Raw genomic sequence first — 18,953 nt, 5'->3', positions numbered from 1 at the left:
GCACACAGTACAAAGTGGTCCAATGTAACCAATTCTTAGAGGGGGCATGCCCGATATTGGGTGAACGTAAGACAAATTGGTCGATTGTAGCCATTTTCTAAAGACGGTTGCACCAATATTGGGAAAGTGTCGGATAAACAGGTCCAACATCGCCAACGTTCTAGAATGGTAGCACTAACATTGGGTGAACACGTGAAGCTTGGTCCATCGATGGATGTGTTATGGACTAGCTTGACCGATGTTGGTTAGACAGCGGCAAAGTTCGGCCTCTGTAGGAACACCGTTTGCCAGTACATTAACAATACTGAACCACTGTCCTGTGCTGCCTGGGTTCCTTTAAACAAACTATATAACGCTAGTGAACTTTAATGAGTTTGATGAAATGCTGTTTGGGTTGTTAGAGCTGTAGGAAGAAGGAAAAGAAAATACACGGGCCGGCTAATGGCTCTGCAGCTGAGCCATCTCCGCCGCCTCGTGCGGACAGAAGAAAGTAGAGAAGAAAGAAAAATTTGGAGGACGCTTAAGCTTCGCCTTCAAGAGTGGAACGCGATAGCGTTATTCCACCTCGTTCGCACCGCCCACTCATTCGCTCGGTATGCTCTTGAGTCACACAAAGACATAGTTTTCATACTCAATAGTTCTGAGCACCACGCAGAAGCATGGTTCCTCGGAAGCAGCTCGGCACACATCGCACGGGATGCTTTCCCAGCAGAAGCGCTACGGCGCAGCAATCAGGTCAGAGGCGTCCGCTGCACCTAGCAATCGCGCTGTGAGCGGAAAGAGGAGCCGCGTCGCCTAAACACCACTGTTCGAGTGACGCACGCTGGATATGGGAAGGGGAGAGAGCGAGAAAACCTATTAAACGCAAGGGTATTGGGGCATCCTCGCACCGGTACCCGCGCGGCCCGAAGGGGAGAAGCGGGTGAGCGAAGATAGTGATCTAAAGAAAGGAAAGACGCTTGATTCTACAACCCGTGAGGGTGCACGGCGAAACGTCTGGGGCGAGTGGCGCGCCACGTGTCGGGGCAGCGCCGCACATTGCGAGGAGGGGTTCGTCTGTGTTTGCCGCAAGATGGCTCTGCATGTGCGCAGAGCGCAGAAGAAATGTAGCGTAAATGTTTGCTACTCGTGTAACTGCTACTTCTGTAAGTAATATGCTCATAATTACCGATATACACCGCAGTATAACGTTCTATGGCACGTTTCTAAGGCAACACCGCATTTACTAGAAGCGCTTTTGTACCGCTTTCAAGCATCGAACTCGTGGCTGAGTAATTCTGCTTCCGGTAGTCGAGCTGAACGGAATGCAGGGTAATGGGCTCCAACGGAGCGGCGATAGCGGCCGTTGACGGCCGCGGAAACATGATCGATGCAAGTGAAGATAAGGACTACCAGATTATTTTGCCTACACTGCCAACCGGTCGTGTTGTTTTAAACACGGTGTTTCTTCACGGTGATGTACGAGTGAGGCCTTTCCGGGTCGAAGATTTTCGAGACGGGCTGGCCGAGTCTGGTACGCTCCCCGATGTGGTTGCGTTGGGGGCGTACCAAATCAACTATGTCTGGGCGGTTACCCTGCGGAGTACGGAGGCCACAAAGGAGCTGCTCGCCTTCAAGGAGCTGCAAGTGCAGAAACGCCGCTGTCTTATCATCGGCCCGGAAGACCACTAGGTAAAGCTGCGGCTTCACTGGATGCTTCACGGCGTGGCTGACGACGACATCCGGACGGCGTTCGCGGCATTTGGCAAGGTGACGGAAGTCACGCGTGAGCGGTGGCGGATACAAGGCGTCAATGAAAAGGGTTCTACGACAAGGACTGTCCTACTGAAGTTGAAGCCGGGCCTGAAAGTGGACGACCTGCCACATCAGCGTCGCCGGAGAGTTGGCCCTTATCGTGGCGCCTGAACGCCCGATGCAGTGCATCCGCTGCCACGGCACCGGTCACGTGCGCCGGGAATGCAAAGTCCCCCGCTGTACGAAATGTCGGCGGTACGGCCACGCAGACAACGATTGTGTACGCACTTATGCGGCAGCTACGGGTGCAGCGTCAAAAAACGACACGGCGGAGCTCGTGATGGACGTAGTGGAGGCCGAGGAATCCGCAAAAGGCATTGAGCAACAGGAAAAGAAAACCGACGCTACGGACTCTTCAGAACCTTCCAGCAGCGATGCCGGGCGGAAACCTGAAGCGGGAGAACCTGCGGGAAACCAGATGGAGGAGCCGACTGAAGGAATAAGCGGGCCGGCACCCAAGAAAGCAGAACCGGCGTCTCTGTTTGAGCAGAACCATGACAAGAACGCCGCCCGCTCCACCGGCGTTCCTGCCCCATCGAAGTGGTCCTACGCCCAGACCAGTGCTGAGGGAGATAAGGCGACAGGTTCCAGCGTCGGGGAGCCGCCGGCAAAAACCAGCCAAGGACGGCGTTCCACTTTGCGGTCGCGATCTAATGTATCGGCGGAGAGGAGAGACCACGACAAACCGCCACCGCAGTCAGGCCTGCCGCCAGCATCGGATGGCTCCGGTGTCAAAGACGTCTAGCCACGCGCTAGACGCGAGAGGTAAGCACCATGTTACCGGCCTCTTCCCTCTGTACGAAAATGGCTTCGGCGGCTCCGATAAAAGTAGGTACGTACACTTAATGTCAGGGGACTGGCAAGCAAGAAGAAGCAGGGCCAGGTGTACCGCCTTTTAACTGAGCATGACATCGACGTCCTGGCCGTGCAGGAAACGAAAGTTGACGGGGAAGAAGAGACCGGTAACATGGTGCGACGTTTCACGTCTAGGTATTTTGCAGTAGTGAGCCACGCAATTGGCACGTCTGCGGGCTGTGTTATTTTTGTTTAGATATTACCCGAACTCGAGGTTCAGGCACATATGGCATGTCCGTCGGGCAGATGTGTTTGGGTTGATTTTCTGTACCACAAAAAGTATTGGCGCATTATTAGTGTGTACGCTCTAAATGTTGTGGATGAGAGGGTAGCCTTTTTCAAAACGTACAAAAGTACATCAGTTGTGATAAATTCCTGATTGTCATGGGCGACTTTAATTGCGTCTTGAGAGGCTGTGATAAATCCAGTACAAGAGCGTTTAGGGACAGAAGTACTGAGTCTCTCTCAGAAATTATAGACACTAGCAACCTGGACGACGTGGCGGAATGTTTAGAAGGAACGCGTTGTGTGAAGTTTACAAATTTCCAGCGGTCAAGCCACGCGCGGCTGGATCGCATTTATGTGTCTACAGACGTCATATCAAAATGCAGTAGTTACAATGTTGTACCATTTTCAGTTTCTGATCATTGTTTAGTAGAGTGCGGGATAGGGACAAAAAAGCGAGGCAATCAGTTTTCGTGGGTGACGTGGAAATTAAATAATAAGCTCATTACAGATGATATCTTTAGTAGGAAAGTGCGCGAAGAAATTGACAAAATAGAGTTAAGGGGGGAGATGAAAATATGGCAGCAGTGGGAACTTTGCAAAGAGCAAATAAAGATAGCAGCAATCGAACGGTCAAGCTGTATACGACAAGAAGAGAAGCGTGAGGAGGACCATTTAAGATCCTTGCTGGCTAGACTACTTGAAAAAAAAGCGAAGAGTCTGGTAAATGGATGGACGATATTAGGACAATAAAAAACAGGATTGAACTGTTCGAAGAAGAGCGCTATCGTGGTGCGCTTGTGCGGGCGAAGGCGCAAGATATAGCTGCTGGGGGGAATCTGTACCCATGTGGGCAGCCCTATTTGGGCTGCCCACATGGGTACAGATTCGGACAAATCGCGGCAAAATTGGGCAGCCCACGCGGACTTCATCTGGGTAAATATTGCAAATCCCGCATGGGGCCCATATGGGCCCCCACGTCATAGACCATTTTCTGCTACCTGGGTGCCTTCTACCTCACCCTGTTATGCTTCCTTTTCTTGCACTTGATAGTGTCAGCTTTAGGGGCCATCGGTTTTTAAATTTTCACTTTGTATGCCATGTCCATCTCTACTTCTTAAAAATGTGCCGTGAATATTGTGGAAGAAGGCAAGGTCAAGACGGCGAGGTCGTGGCGGCAAGGACAGTGAAGCCTTGTCTAGCGTTTTATACCGATCACGAACCCAGGCAAGCGCCGGAGCCGGCGCCGCGGGACAATGAGGATAGTATGTACAAATGAAAGATGATGATGGCATGTACAAATGAAAGAAGGTCCACAGAAGGCTCACACAATCTGCCCGGGGGGTCGGAAGCGGCCAGCCTGGCCGCTCCTAACTAACCGATGTACCGCGGCGCACAAACGGTTTCAAGCGAGAAACATGAACAGTTTCAGTTCCACGGTGGCGTCGATCGGCCGGGGGAACAACAGGCGTGACTTTGTAGTTAACTGGAGAAGTTTGGCTGATGATCTTGTAGGGACCAAGGTAGCGGTGGTGGAATTTGTCACTAAGGCCAGGGGCGCGCAGTGGAGTATAAAGCAGTACTTCGTCACAAGGACAATAAGAGACCACACGATGCGTAGAATCGTAGCGACTCTTGCGGTCTTCCTGGCACGCTGCTGTGTTGATGTGGGCAAGATGACGGCATCTGGCCACACGAGATAAGAACTGGGTAGGTACCGATGTGGAGTAGTCGGGCGTAGAGAAGAAGGAAGCGTCGAGAATTCTAGTGGGAGGACGGCCATAAACGAGGAAAAATGGAGAATAACCGGTAGTCCGCTGTACTGCTGTGTTATAGGCGAAAGTGACGAATGGTAGAATAGTGTCCCAATTTCGATGATCCGGTGTGATGTACATGGGGATCATATCCGATAAGGTGCGGTGAAATCGCTCAGTCAGCCCGTTAGTCTGGGGATGGTAGCTCGAGGTTGTCTTATGAAGGGTGGATGACGCGTAAAGAACTTCGGCAACGACTGTCGATAAGAAGGCCGTCCCGCAGTCACTTAGAAGCACCCGAGGAGCGCCATGCCGCAGTACAATTGATCGCAAAAAGAAATTTGCTACTTCTTGAGCGGAACCGGTTGGTACAGGTGCTGTCTCAGCGTAGCGTGTAAGGTGGTCAACAGCTGTTATAATCCAATGGTTACCCCCATCGGAGAGAGGTAGGGGACCATATAAATCGATGCCGACTACGTCGAATGGCGTGGCGGGACAGGGAACAGGTTGTAGAAGGCCAGCGGGTGAAGAAGTCGGCCGTTTGCAACGTTGGCATAGAGGGCAGAGTGTGACGTATTTGGCAGCGCTGGAAAGCCAAAAGAATCGTTTTTTCACGCGGTCGTAGGTTTTGTCAACACCAAGGTGACCTGCAGTAGCGTCATCGTGGAGAGCCGCCAGTATACGTGGGTGAAGCACACGCGGCACGACTGGGATCCAGCGAGTTCCATCAGGGCAATACACGAAGCGGAGTAGGATGCCATCTTCGAGCTTGAAATTGCGAAGTTGTCGGCGAAGCCGAGCATTAGGTGGGTTCGAAGCGCCATTAAGGCGGTCGATGATGGGACGGCAGTAGGCATCGGCTAATTGCTGTGAGAGGAGAGCGTGTTTGTTCTCAGAGTCGTCAAATGAAACTGTTGTGATATACGTCGGGGAAAGAGATGGTCGGCTGTGGTCATAGGTGGAAATGCATTAGGAAGAAAAACAGCAAGCCGACTCCGAAAGTGGACAGCGAGAAAGAGCGTTGGCGTCTTGGTGTTGGCGACCCGATTTATAAGTGACGTAGAAATTGTATTCTTCCAGGCGTAGAATCCAACGGCCAAGTCGGCCTGTCAAATTTTTGAGCGAAGACAACCAGCAAAGAGCATGGTGATCGGTCACAACTGTGAAGTGCCGACTGTATAGGTAAGGGCGAAACTTTTGGACAGCCCGGACGACGGCAAGACACTCCTCCTCGGTAATAGTGCAGTTTTTCTCAGCTGGAGTCATAGTCCGACTGGCGGAGGCAATCACTTTCTCACGCGAAGTTGCATCGCGCTGCAGAAGTACAGCGCCAAGACCGAGACCACTGGCATCAGTGTGCAGGATGGTTGGAGCGCTGTCACTGAAGTGGCCAAGAACAGGGTCTGATGTGAGGGCGTGCTTCAGGTTATTGAAAGCAGCTTCGCACTGTTCAGTCCACACGAAAGGGCTGCGTGCTATAAGTAGTTGATGAAGTGGAGCAGCAATACTTGCAAAATGCTTTATAAAACGCCGGAAATAAGACGCCAGGCCGAGAAAACAGCGCAATTCTGTAGTACGTCGAGGACGAGCAAATTTCAAGACCGCGATGATTTTTTCAGGGTCTGGACGAATGCCGTCATGGATGACTAGATGTCCCAATATTTTAATTTCCTTCGGTGTAAAGTGGCACTTCTTGGTGTTGAGCTGAAGGACCACTGAAGCGAGACACGTGAGGACCTCATTCAGGCGCGTAAGATGGTCGTTAAAAGTTGACGAAAAGATGACAATGTCATCCAAGTAACATAAACAGGTTCTCCATTTTAGGCCACGAAGGACAGTATCGATCCTTTCAAATCTCGCTGGTGCGTTACAAAGTCCAAAAGGCATAACATTAAATTCGTAAAGGCCATCGGGAGTTGCGAAAGCGGTTTTTTCTTTATCGTCCTCGTGCATAGGTATTTGCCAATAACCTGAGCGGAGGTCCAAAGTCGAGAAATATTCGGCGCCTCGGAGAGAGTCAAGGGCGTCATCAATTCTTGGCATTGGGTATACATCTTTGCGGGTAATTTTGTTGAGTGCGCGGTAATCAGCACAAAAGCGTATCGAGCCGTCCTTTTTTTAACTAACACTACTGGGGAGGACCATGGACTTGTCGAAGGATGAATAATGTTGCGATGGAGCATGTTATTTACATTTTCTTCAATTACTTTTCGTTCTGAGAGGGAAACCTGATAAGGCCGTCAGCGAACGATAGAGTTACCTTCAGTAGTGATGCGATGGTGCGCAAAACTAGTCCGTCCCAGTGGTGGGGAAGTGGCATCAAAAATGGCTTGGTGTTCTCGAAGAAATGTCAGCAGTTCTTGGCGTTGGTTCGGCGTGAGGTTAGGATTAATAGTCTTTGCGAGAACAGAAAGAGAGACGTCTATCGAAACACGGTGCTGAGGCTGAGGACGGTGAGCACCATCAAGGACAAAGGTTGAACATCCACCATGCAGGGGAGAGAAGTTGCGTTTCGGAGCACGAGGGATTCACGTGAAGTGTTAGTGGCCGCTACTGTCGCTGAGCTGTTGCAGAACCTCACAAGACTAGACGGGAAGGCGATACCGCGTGCAAGATGACGATAAGATGGTGCGATGAGTACGTCCCCGTCAGCGATGTGGTCAGAAACAACGGTAAGCAGTTTTTCGCACTGAGGAGGCAGAACAGTATCAGCGGCGGCAACGAGGGGATGATGTCGTTCAGAAACTTCAGATGAAAAATCGCTGTCTGTCATATGGATAACACGGTCGCCACAAGAAATTAACGCCGAAGCGGTTGACAAAAAATCCCATCAAAAAATCATCAGATGCGCACATGGTGAGAGCACAGCAAACTGCACATGATGGCGGACGCCCTCAATAACAACTCGTACGGTGCACTTTGCTAAAGGGCGCAAAGGGACGTCATTGGCTCCACGGAGTTCAGGCCCATCATATGGTGTCGTAACATTTCGCAAACGGTAGCACAAATCAGCGTGAATGACAGAAATTTCAGCCCCTGTATCAATCAATGCTTCGACCGGTAATCTTTCAGCGAAAACAGAAATCACATTATACGGGCGATCTGGAGGACTTTTGGTATGTTCGCAGACTGCAGTTTGACCTCCGGAAACTGCAACGCTTAGTTTTCCGGATGGCGGACAGGGAGAGTTGTTGCGGGTCGGAGAGGGGAAACTGAGCGGCGGTATGAGGATAGGGACCGACGTCGGGATGCATGGGCGCCACGAGGCTCAGACGAGAATTCTGGAGGTGGGGATGATCTTCGAGGTGGGCTGGAAATAGGTCGTCGCTGATAATATGAGGGTACGTCACTTTCGAAGGCTTCATAACCACGCCGCTCGTTCTGAATACGTCGACGGCAGAAGCGGAATATATGTACTCGTATTCCACAGTAGTAGCACACTGGGCGAGAGGGGCGCCAGGGTGCGTAATAGGGTGGCGTAGGCTGAGCCGTTGTCACGGCGTTGATGTGGTTGTAGGGCGACGCCAGTTGGGGCGGCGGAACTAAAGGAGAGGGTGATGCTGCGACGTGCGCGTAAGTCGATGCTGGGCGGGTTGCAGGAGGGTCGGACGCTATAGATCGCGTGATTTTTGCCAGCTCATCTTTAATGATGTTGCGGAGACCGGCGTCATTAGAAGGTACGGAAGAATGATCGCACCCGTGTCGACAGACAGGCTTGAGGGCTTGGAGCTCCTCCCGGATGATGGCTCGAATCAGTGCCTGTAGATCCAGGTCAGCATAGGTCGGGCCAGTAGCAATGCCGGGCTGCAATCGGGAGGACTGCAGCTGGTCGAGGCGTTGGCAGGTCGCAATAATGGCGTCAACAGTAGAAGGATTCTGGGCAATCAGGGTATAATAAGCCACAGAATTAATTCCTTTTAAGATGTGGTGTACGCGTTCAGGTTCCGGCATGGTGGGACTAGCACGCCGGCAGAGTGCAAGTATGGCATCTATATAAGACGCGCACGACTCATCGGGACCTTGGCGGCGAGAGGCGAGCTTGTTCTTCGCGACCTCAGTCTGAACTGCTGGGTCCGCGAAATATTGGCGGAACTGCTGCTTGAATGTTGTCCAGTGTGGTGTTCGCGGTTAATAAACCAGGTTCTGGCGACCTCAATGAGGTATAAAGAAACATTCGGAAATTTTAGAGCATCGTCCCACCGGTTGTAGTTACTGCAGCGTTCATTGGTGTCCAGCCAGTCATCGACGTCTTCGTCGCGACGACCAGCGAACAGCGGCGGGTCGCGTTGTCGTGTGGGCTCAGTCGGAGGGGGTGGTGCAGCCGAGGTAGAGGGTTCTGCCGATTCGTGGGTGCTCTCGGTAGACATAACGATGGTGGCAGGCGGTAAATAGCGACCGGAACGTAGCTCCAGCGAGAGGCAGGGCACAAAACAGCAAGGGGATCAATTCTTACCTCCACCACTTGTGAAAGAAGGCTAGATCAAGACGGCGAGGTCGTGGCGGCAAGGACAGCGAAGCCTTGTCTAGCGTTTTAATCCGATCACGAACCCAGGCACGCGCCGGAGCCGGCGCCGCGGGACGATGATGATGGTATGTACAAATAAAAGAAGATGATGATGGCATGTACAAATGAAAGAAGGTCCACAGAAGGCTCACAATATCCTTAACTTGTGGCTTTTATTGGCAAGCTGTGCCTGCTCCCTCCCTCCAAGCATTTTAAACTAACTGTATGCGCTCTTTTGAGAGGGCTGAATAAAAGCGGTGGTAGCATTAGGGGCGTAACTGTATTTATGGGGCACAATCCAGTGTACGAGTAAGAGTTTAAAGAAATGGTAAAGGTGTTTGTGTCTTATCGCAGCCAGCGTAAAAGGCGGGCGTTTTATCCGCGCATGACGATGGCACATATGGGACCTCAATATTTGCCTAATTTCCACGAGCGCAGCCACAAAGCCATCTGTCATATCCAGCTGATCTGGGAATAAAGGAAGGAGCTACGAGGCTTGTACTTTCGAAATAATTTCAGAACAAAAGTCTTCTGGTTCTTAGGATTGGCTCCACGTCACCTTCGTATTGGCTTTGGTATCATTGCATGGCAGTAAGCTCCCGGCTCCTACTGAACCTTTAAATACTCCTGATTATCGGCTTGTGATATTAGACTAAGCAACACGAAAATTTCACAAAATAGTCCGGGTGCTTATAACTGTAGGTCGTTATATACCCTGCCTAAACTTTCAAACGAACCCTTTCTCTACGAAAATTATCTGAGAGCTACAATATTTTAACCGTTTCTTCTTCAGCACCCGCTATTTTTAAATCTGGGATATTTACTTTAGCATGCAAAATGCTAAGCCAATTATGTTTGGTGCAGAAGATAGTATTCTGAACTGATTTATTAATTCGCTATCTTATGCGGTCTTTGGCCACGAGCAGTAAAAAAAGGTCCTGACCTAAAACGTTCAAATGGCTTTCCCCCGCCTACTCCTTTTTTTTTTTAACTTGGTTGTAAGGAAGTGCGTTGGACTCCATAATAGAATAATAGAAGTGATTTTTATAGATTGCAAGAAGACAGCAACATTTCTGAAACGCGGTATCGGAGAGTTTCGACAAAACATTTGGCGTACCGGTCAAAACTAAAAAAGCAATCTTATAATGGAGAGCTCAGCCAGTTGACAAATAACCCAAGGGTCGGGAATAAGGCACGGAGGAGACATCAGTGCCGTGAAACCGATCTCTCTCTCTCTCTCTCTCTCTCCTTGTATTATATATATATATATATATATATATATATATATATATATATATATATATATATAATCATACAGAAATGTTTGCTGTCTGATTTATTGTTTATTTCTTCCTTTGTGCCTTCCTGCTATTGGCTTGTATATCTCAAAATATTAACCCTTTAACTGGCATGACCAGATAAAGCGATGCTATAATTTTTTCCTTCGTTCGTATTAGTTTTTGTTAGTCTAAATGTGCATCCAAAATATGGGAATGCGTTTGAAAAAGGATTTCAAAAAATACAGAACGTCCACAATTTTGTTGATCTGCCAAGATAAGGAGCACAAAGCTGGCGCACTGACATGCGTCAGTCATGTCCTATTTGAGCTGTAATTGAAGAAAACAGTTGTTGCCGCTTTTCAGGCTCAAAAAGACGTGCACATTTGGTGGACTTGAAGCCTGACACACTTTTATGGCAGAGAGCACAGCGCCCTCTGACCTCCTGTGTTGACTACGATTTCCATAAAACACCGTTGTTTCCATGGCTCCAGGAAGATAAGTACGTTACTTGCTGGCAAGAACCAAAAAAAAAATGAAGTGATGAAAAGCTAACGTTCCGCGAAGCTTATTTCACCTTTATATGAACACGAGTACTCAGATTCCCGCCATAAACTGTTCCCCCCCCCCCCCCCCCCCCAAAAAAAAAAAGAAAAGTGACCTTGAGCAGCTCACACACAAGCGGCAACGCAAAGGTAGTTCTAAACAAAGTTTTCTGTGTTCATTTACATGTCCAGTATCACATTCAAACCAATTGTGGAAATAAAAACTAACAGCCGACTGCACATCATTGGCGGTAAATTTTTACCTTATTCTGGCAGCTCGACAATTTTGTAGACTATTTATTTCGTCCCTTACTGCCGCTTCTGCTGCGAAATAGGTGATACTATTCTGCACGGGCCACGTTTAGAGACGCCTCTACAAAGAAATAAAATTGTCGCCACCCTTAACTTCGGATATCGGCATCTGCTGAGGCCAGAACTCTGCCAACGTGGCCCGCGCGAAGAAGACGACGACGACGGCACTTTGAGGTTGAACACGGTCATTACGGCCATCTATTGACGACTCATACATCTTTATTTCAGAGGCTACTTTATAAAAATGCTAAATTTGGAGGAACACGTTCTAAATTTTAGGGAGAGGCATTTTGTGGCCGCCTAGAGTGGGTCAACAATATTGTTGATCTGCTGGTTAAAGGGTTAATGATCATTCTTGAATCACCCAATGAACACCCCCTTGGTTTATATTTCTTCGAAGCTGAACTTTACGAATTTCTGTTCTGATACTGCCCTTCATGCCTACTAGGGCAACTGTTTTTTGTCGTGTTTTTTACCCAAACCGTTGTATTGGTGAGGAAATATCAGATATGAAAGAAAGCCTTGCTTCGTCATGAACGCACATGTGGTGTGACATTATAAATTTGAGAGTTGCAGCTGGTGAGAAATGAAAACTGCAGCTAGTGACTAGGGGGCCATTGCAGAACTTTACTTTTGAAAATTTTAATTTTTATGAATTCCCAGCTTGATTCTGCATCGCTAGTTTCGTTTAAGAGATATTAAGGAAAGTCAAGTAAGACTGGGAGATATTTAAATGCTGTGAACGAAATGAAGCGCTCCAGTGACAACTCATTCTCTAGCTACGGTCTGATGCACATCTGTAGTAGGAGTAGGTATGTTCTTTAGGGTTGTGCTAATCTGACAGCGAAATTCTAGCCTTTGTTCCTCTTCACTTCTTAGACTTCCCTATATGTCATCAGAGTTAGCTAGTTCAGCGATTACATGCATTTCAAATCTTGTAATCATTTCCAGTCTAGCGTTGCTGGCTCAGGATACTAGACAGGTGGAGGTGGGGACAGTTGCTTGAATTACGCCTTGTTTCTCGTAGTGAGGCCACCAAATAGGCAAATGACTTTCTTTAGGCGATCGCTATAGATAAAATCGCATTGTAACTTTTCGCTGTCGTGATATTCTGTTATTTTTATGCAGGTACCAAGAAACGTTATATGCAGGTCTTACAACAAAACCGGAAACGAATGATCCAGTTATGGATGTGAGCAAAAAACAAGGTAGGAGGAAATCATCGCTTTTTTTATTCGCTATCAGTGGTGGTGGAGGAAGCAAATCAATATATATTTTGATTGCAGAAAGGTAAGCTTTAGAGAAAATGACTAAAATAATATAAAAAAACACCTCAACGTGGCTAGGCTTTTTGTTTTAATTACAGATCACAAAGATACCCAAACATGACATTTTGTCTCCTTTATTCTGCGTCCCTTCCGACTACTCTCTGACCCCTTTACGGTGCGGGCAAGCAGTGCGGATTTGCTAATGTGCGCACGAAGCAGATGTATTTGCTATGTTATTAGCGAACAGTACTTTTGTACAAATGCTAGTGTCATCCGTTAATAATTAGGGGGATTATTAACGATGCGCCCTTAACGGTGCGCACACTCCCAGACACTTTTAGAGTGATTGGGGGTAGCTGCTCCGGTCGCAAAGGAGATGCCCTCGACCTGCGAGGCAAGCTCAGCCGGAATTAAACTACCTTGTAGTGACAGAAAGGGGTGGTCGTTTGGCGTCCAGCGATCGCCGGTTCAAGCCGGAGCAAGGGTCGGAGTCAGAAATAACACACAAAACACACTTTATACACAGCAAGAGACGATACAGAGGAACACACAAACGCTAAAATTGCACAGACGAGAGGTTCACAAAAAACAAAAACAAACGCTAAGCATGCAATTACAGAGGTATTCAATAACACAGAGGCTTTACAACACAGATCAAACACGAGAGAGACACATAAACCAAACACCAAATTTTTCACCGGGCACTGTTGCAGTCCGACGCCTCGAGTCACGATGTGGCCCCCATACAAGACGAGCGCCGCTCCCTCGCAGGTCCGTGGGCTTTGCCAGCAGCAACTGATCCCCTCCTGATTGTCGCACTTGCGAGCACGCCGCAACCACTGACTGACTGACTGACTATTGGGAACCCAAGCTCAAGTTTCGCCGCGCGACGGCAGCGCCGCATTCCTGGCGTGGTGGCGAAATGTGAAACGATGGGGCTTCGCCGGAGCAGACGTTCCGCTAGCTTCCTGTGTACGCGCGGCAATCGCGTTGCGCCTGGCGGTTATTTGGCGATACAAAAACGCTTCCGCTGATGCGAAACGGATGTACTAAGTAGCATTGTGTTATGGGAAGCCACAATAGCAGGCGAAACACCAGAAGACGAGTCTCACGTGTGAAACTTTGCAGATTCCTTTGGAAGCGTGTTCGCAAGACCTGTTTTCCAACCGCATGACAGCGTTCCGAGAAGTCTCGCGTTCTTTTTGGAAACGAAAAGAGCCAATTTCCCCTTTCTTCGTAAACTCAGAAATGTTGACAGTTTACAAAGACGGCTCGGAGAGGCATCAAAAAAGTACAGTGATTTAACACCATGCATGTGAGGAGGATGGAAGATTATCCTGCTCTTCGCTCCCCGCGTGTCTAGTTTTGCCGATTTTCTGTGCTTTCTCCCTGCTTTGTGAATGCTCTGAAAGCAACCAAATCAACAGAAACGACGTCCGCGATCGAGACTGATGTGTGAAAGTGCCCTAAGTGTACACAGCTGCCTTTTAATTTTTAGATTGACCAAGAATATATCTAGAAACGAGGCCTTTTTTTTTTTCGGGGGTGGGGGCGGCGTTGAAAAACATGCCTCGCTGAGGCGCTTTTACAGATTTTCGCAAATTGGCCAATAAGTGAGCCAATTATTATTATTATTAATAATATTAATATTATTAACAAAGATATGTCGGAAGTGCAGTAAAAAGTGATCCAAGCTATGGCTCGACTGATCCTACTCGCACGGAGCACCCCATTCGCGTCACAGGGTTCGTGAGTGCAAACCAAATATCATAAATGAAGCACGACCATTTAATAAGAACCGAAATAAAACACCATGTAGTACAAGCTTGGATTTCACCTGCCTTCCGAGCCAGTGAGCCGGTTATGTAGCGTGCAGTGCACAGAGCACGCATGCGCTTATGAGATTGCTTGCGTTTTTGTCTTTGAGGAAACACCTCCTTCGGACTATATACTTATTCTTCTACTGCAATATTTCCCCTTTGGTAACGCCGTAATAACAAAAAACAAATCCGTATATAGATCGCATGCTACAGGTCAAAACGGTGGTCAACGATCGAGCCACTTTATTTCACAGTACTGATGATACTCTGCAGTTTTTAAACATATTATATGCGACAATATAATTACATAGCGGACTTACCTCGAGACACACTTCCTACGTTTTTGCTAACGTGGGACGCATTCACAATCAATATTTACTCATTATTTACTCATCTCCGTCTGTTGTGTGCTTTTCTTCACGTCTGTTGTGTGCTCTACACTACAGACGTGAAGAAAAAGTTTCCCGCCTATAATTAAGTATCCTCCATGAAAACACGAGTCAGGTTGCTCAATCAAGACGGAATGCAGATGGCATGTCACGGTGCGCCTGCGGGGGCGCGTCAAGGCGCGTGCTCGTGCGAGAGAAAGCGCGCGCGGCGCACACCGTGAAGACAGCGAGCTGAGCCGGCGGCGTCCAGTGTGTACCCACGCGACAAAGCAGCTCGAGACGTCTGCACGTGCGCAGAAGCGAGCGAGAGGAAGGAGAAAACTTTCACGGGATGCCTAGGTGGGGCCGCCGCGTGTATCCTTAGTTTCTATTTTTCTGTCAGAGATGGCGCTTCCTGTCAGGAGCAGCAGCGCCGCTCCACGGTGCCTTGGAAGCCCATACAAGCTACGCGGCCTCCTTAAATAGGGCGCGCGGAGTCTGTCTGTTACCACGCGCCAAAGCTAGCGCGCACACACGCTTAGCTTCGCTGGTTAGAGCGCTCTCTCTTTTTCCCGTCGAGCCGCGCGTCGTCATTGGCTAGGTCCCGTAGAATGTTCTAGAGACGTCTGGCGTTTTCCGGACTGGTGAATCACCTTCATCGCCGGGTGATGAGTAAGAGGGCGACGGCGACGCGTACAAAGCTACGCGCTCTCTCGCGGGGAAGGAGTTTTTTCTTGAATCTTGTGAAAGGCACCATGCGGCGAAGCGCGGTCCTCGCGCTGCGCCGGCTTAGTAGAAATGTGCGCCGATTTCGTGACAGCTAGACGGAATAATATTGGATTATATTAAGCCTAGAATTTCATAAATTTTGAGTGCCGCAAAAACGCTTGCTCGCAATGTGCAATGTTATACAAAGTCTCAATTGTGTTATATTTGTTATCTTGTTTTGGCTGCTGGGAAGCAAGGACGGTATTCCTCTTCAATCGCCCCACAACATGAGTTATAGGAATGTCATATGATTGAAGTTCTTTGATCGAAGGCTAGTCCACCGAGCTTTATTTTTCCCTGCAAGCCATTGCTGTCTTCTTGCAATCTATAAAAATCACTTCTATTATTCTATTATGGAGTCCAACGCGCTTCCTTACAACCAAGTTAAAAAAAAAGGAGTTGGCGGGGGAGAGCCATTTGAACGTTTTAGGTCAGGACCTTTTTTTACTGCTCGTGGCCAAAGTCCGCATAAGACAGCGAATTAATAAATCAGTTCAGAATACTATCTTCTGCACCAAACATAATTGCCTTAGCATTTTGCATGCTAAAGTAAATATCCCAGATTTAAAAATAGCGGGTGCTAAAGAAGAAACGGTTAAAATATTGTAGCTCTCAGATAATTTTCGTAGAGAAAGGGTTCGTTTGAAAGTTTAGGTAGGGTATATAACGACCTACAGTTATAAGCACCCGGACTATTTTGTGAAATTTTCGTGTTGCTTAGTCTAATATCACAAGCCAATAATCAGGAGTATTTAAAGGTTCAGTAGGAGCCGGGAGCTTACTGCCATGCAGTGATACCAAAGCCAATGTGAAGGTGACGTGGAGCCAATCCTAAGAACCAGAAGACTTTTGTTCTGAAATTATTTCGAAAGTACAAGCCTCGTAGCTCCTTCCTTTATTCCCAGATCAGCTGGATATGACAGATGGCTTTGTGGCTGCGCTCGTAAAATTAGGCAAATATTGAGGTCCCATATGTGCCATCGTCATGCGCGGATAAAACGCCCGTCTTTTACGCTGGCTGCGATAAGACACAAACACCTTTACCGTTTCTTTAAACTCTTACTCGTACACTGAATTGTGCCCCATAAACACAGTTACGCCCCTAATGCTACCACCGCTTTTATTCAGCCCTTTCAAAAGTGCGCATACAGTTAGTTTAAAATGTTTGGAGGGAGGGAGCAGGCACAGTTTGCCAATAAAAGCCACAAGTTAAGGATATTGTGAGCCTTCTGTGGACCTTCTTTCATTTGTACATGCCATCATCATCTTCTTTCATTTGTACATACCATCATCATCGTCCCGCGGCGCCAGCTCCGGCGCGTGCCTGGGTTCGTGATCGGATTAAAACGCTCGACAAGGCTTCGCTGTCCTTGCCGCCACTACCTCGCCGTCTTGATCTAGCCTTCTTCCACAAGTGGTGGAGGTGAGAGTTGATCCCCTTGCTGTTTTGTGCCCTGCCTGGAGCTACGTTCCGGTCGCTGTTTACCGCCTGCCACCATCGTTATGTCTACCGAGAGCACCCACGAATCGGCAGAACCCTCTACCTCGGCTGCACCACCCCCTCCGACTGAGCCCACACGACAACGCGACCCGCCGCTGTTCGCTGGTCGTCGCGACGAAGACGTCGATGACTGGCTGGACACCTATGAACGCTGCAGTAACTACGACCGGTGGGACGATGCTCTAAAATTTTTGAATGTTTATTTCTACCTCATTGAGGTCACCAGAACCTGGTTTATTAACCGCAAACCCCACACCACTAACTGGACAACATTCAAGCAGCAGTTCCGCCAATATTTCGCGGACCCAGCAGTTCAGACTGAGGTCGCGAAGAACAAGCTCGCCTCTCGCCTCCAAGGTCCCGATGAGTCGTGCGCGTCTTACATAGAGGCCATACTTGCACTCTGCCGGCGTGCTAGTCCCACCATGCCGGAACCTGAACGCGTACACCACATCTTAAAAGGAATTAATTCTGTGGCTTATAATACCCTGATTGCCCAGAATCCTTCTACTGTTGACGCCATTATTGCGACCTGCCAACGCCTCGACCAGCTGCAGTCCTCCCGATTGCAGCCCGGCATTGCTACTGGCCCGACCTATGCTGACCTGGATCTACGGGCACTGATTCGAGCCATCATACGGGAGGAGCTCCAAATCCTCAAGCCTGTCTGTCGACACGGGCGCGATCATTCTTCCGTACCTTCTACTGACGCCGGTCTCTGCAACATCATTAAAGATGAGCTGGCAAAAATCACGCGATCTATGGCGTCCGACCCTCCTGCAACCCGCCCAGCATCGACTTACGCGCACGTCGCAGCATCACCCCCTCCTTTTCTTCCGCCGCCCCAACTGGCATCGCCCTACAACCACATCAACGCCGTGACAACGGCTCAGCCTACGCCACCCTATTACGCACCCTGGCGCCCCTCTCGCCCAGTGTGCTACTACTGTGGAATACGAGTACATATATTCCGCTTCTGCCGTCGACGTATTCAGAACGAGCGGCGTGGTTATGAAGCCTTCGAAAGTGACGTACCCTCATATTATCAGCGACGACCTATTTCCAGCCCACCTCGAAGATCATCCCCACCTCCAGAATTCTCGTCTGAGCCTCGTGGAGCCCATGCATCCCGACATTGGTCCCTATCCTCATACCGCCGCTAAGTTCCCCTCTCCGACCCGCAACAACTCTCCCTGTCCGCCATCCGGAAAACTAAGCGTTGCAGTTTCCGGAGGTCAAACTGCAGTCTGCGAACATACCAAAAGTCCTCCAGATCGCCCGTATAATGTGTTTTCTGTTTTCGCTGAAAGATTACTGGCCGAAGCATTGATTGATACAGGGGCTGCAATTTCTGTCATTCACGCTGATTTGTGCTACCGTTTGGGAAATCTTACGACACCATATGATGGGCCTGAACTCCGTGGAGCCAATGACGCCCCTTTGCGCCCTTTAGCAAAGTGCACCGTACGAGTTGTTATTGAGGGCGTCCGCCATCATGTGCAGTTTGCTGTGCTCTCACCATGTGCGCATCTGATGATTTTTGGATGGGATTTTTTGTCAACCGCTTTGTCGTTAATTTCTTGTGGCGACCGTGTTATCCATATGACAGACAGCGATTTTTCATCTGAAGTTTCTGAACGACATCATCCCGTCGTTGCCGCCGCTGATACTGTTCTGCCTCCTCAGTGCGAAAAACTGCTTACCGTTGTTTCTGACCACATCGCTGACGGGGACGTACTCATCGCACCATCTTATCGTCATCTTGCACGCGGTATCGCCTTCCCGTCTAGTCTTGTGAGGTTCTGCAACGGCTCAGCGACAGTAGCGGCCACTAACACTTCACGTGGATCCCTCGTGGTCCGAAAAGGAACTTCTCTCCCCTGCATGGTGGATGTTCAACCTTTGTCCTTGATGGTGCTCACCGCCCCTCAGCCTCAGCACCGTGTTTCGACAGACGTCTCT

General features: G+C 49.0%; 1 pseudogene; it reads left to right on the top strand.

Annotated features, from left to right (window-relative positions):
• Positions 1 to 1,369: 1,369 nt before the first annotated feature.
• Positions 1,370 to 2,539, top strand: LOC146181561 (uncharacterized; annotated as a pseudogene).
• Positions 2,540 to 18,953: the final 16,414 nt, after the last annotated feature.

This window comes from Amblyomma maculatum, chromosome 8 (genome assembly GCF_055883805.1).
Source record: "Amblyomma maculatum isolate TAMU_Amacu chromosome 8, ASM5588380v1, whole genome shotgun sequence".
Taxonomy (NCBI): domain Eukaryota; kingdom Metazoa; phylum Arthropoda; class Arachnida; order Ixodida; family Ixodidae; genus Amblyomma; species Amblyomma maculatum.
The sequence above is the reverse complement of the archived record's forward strand: the minus strand, read 5'-3'. Positions and strand labels throughout refer to the sequence as shown.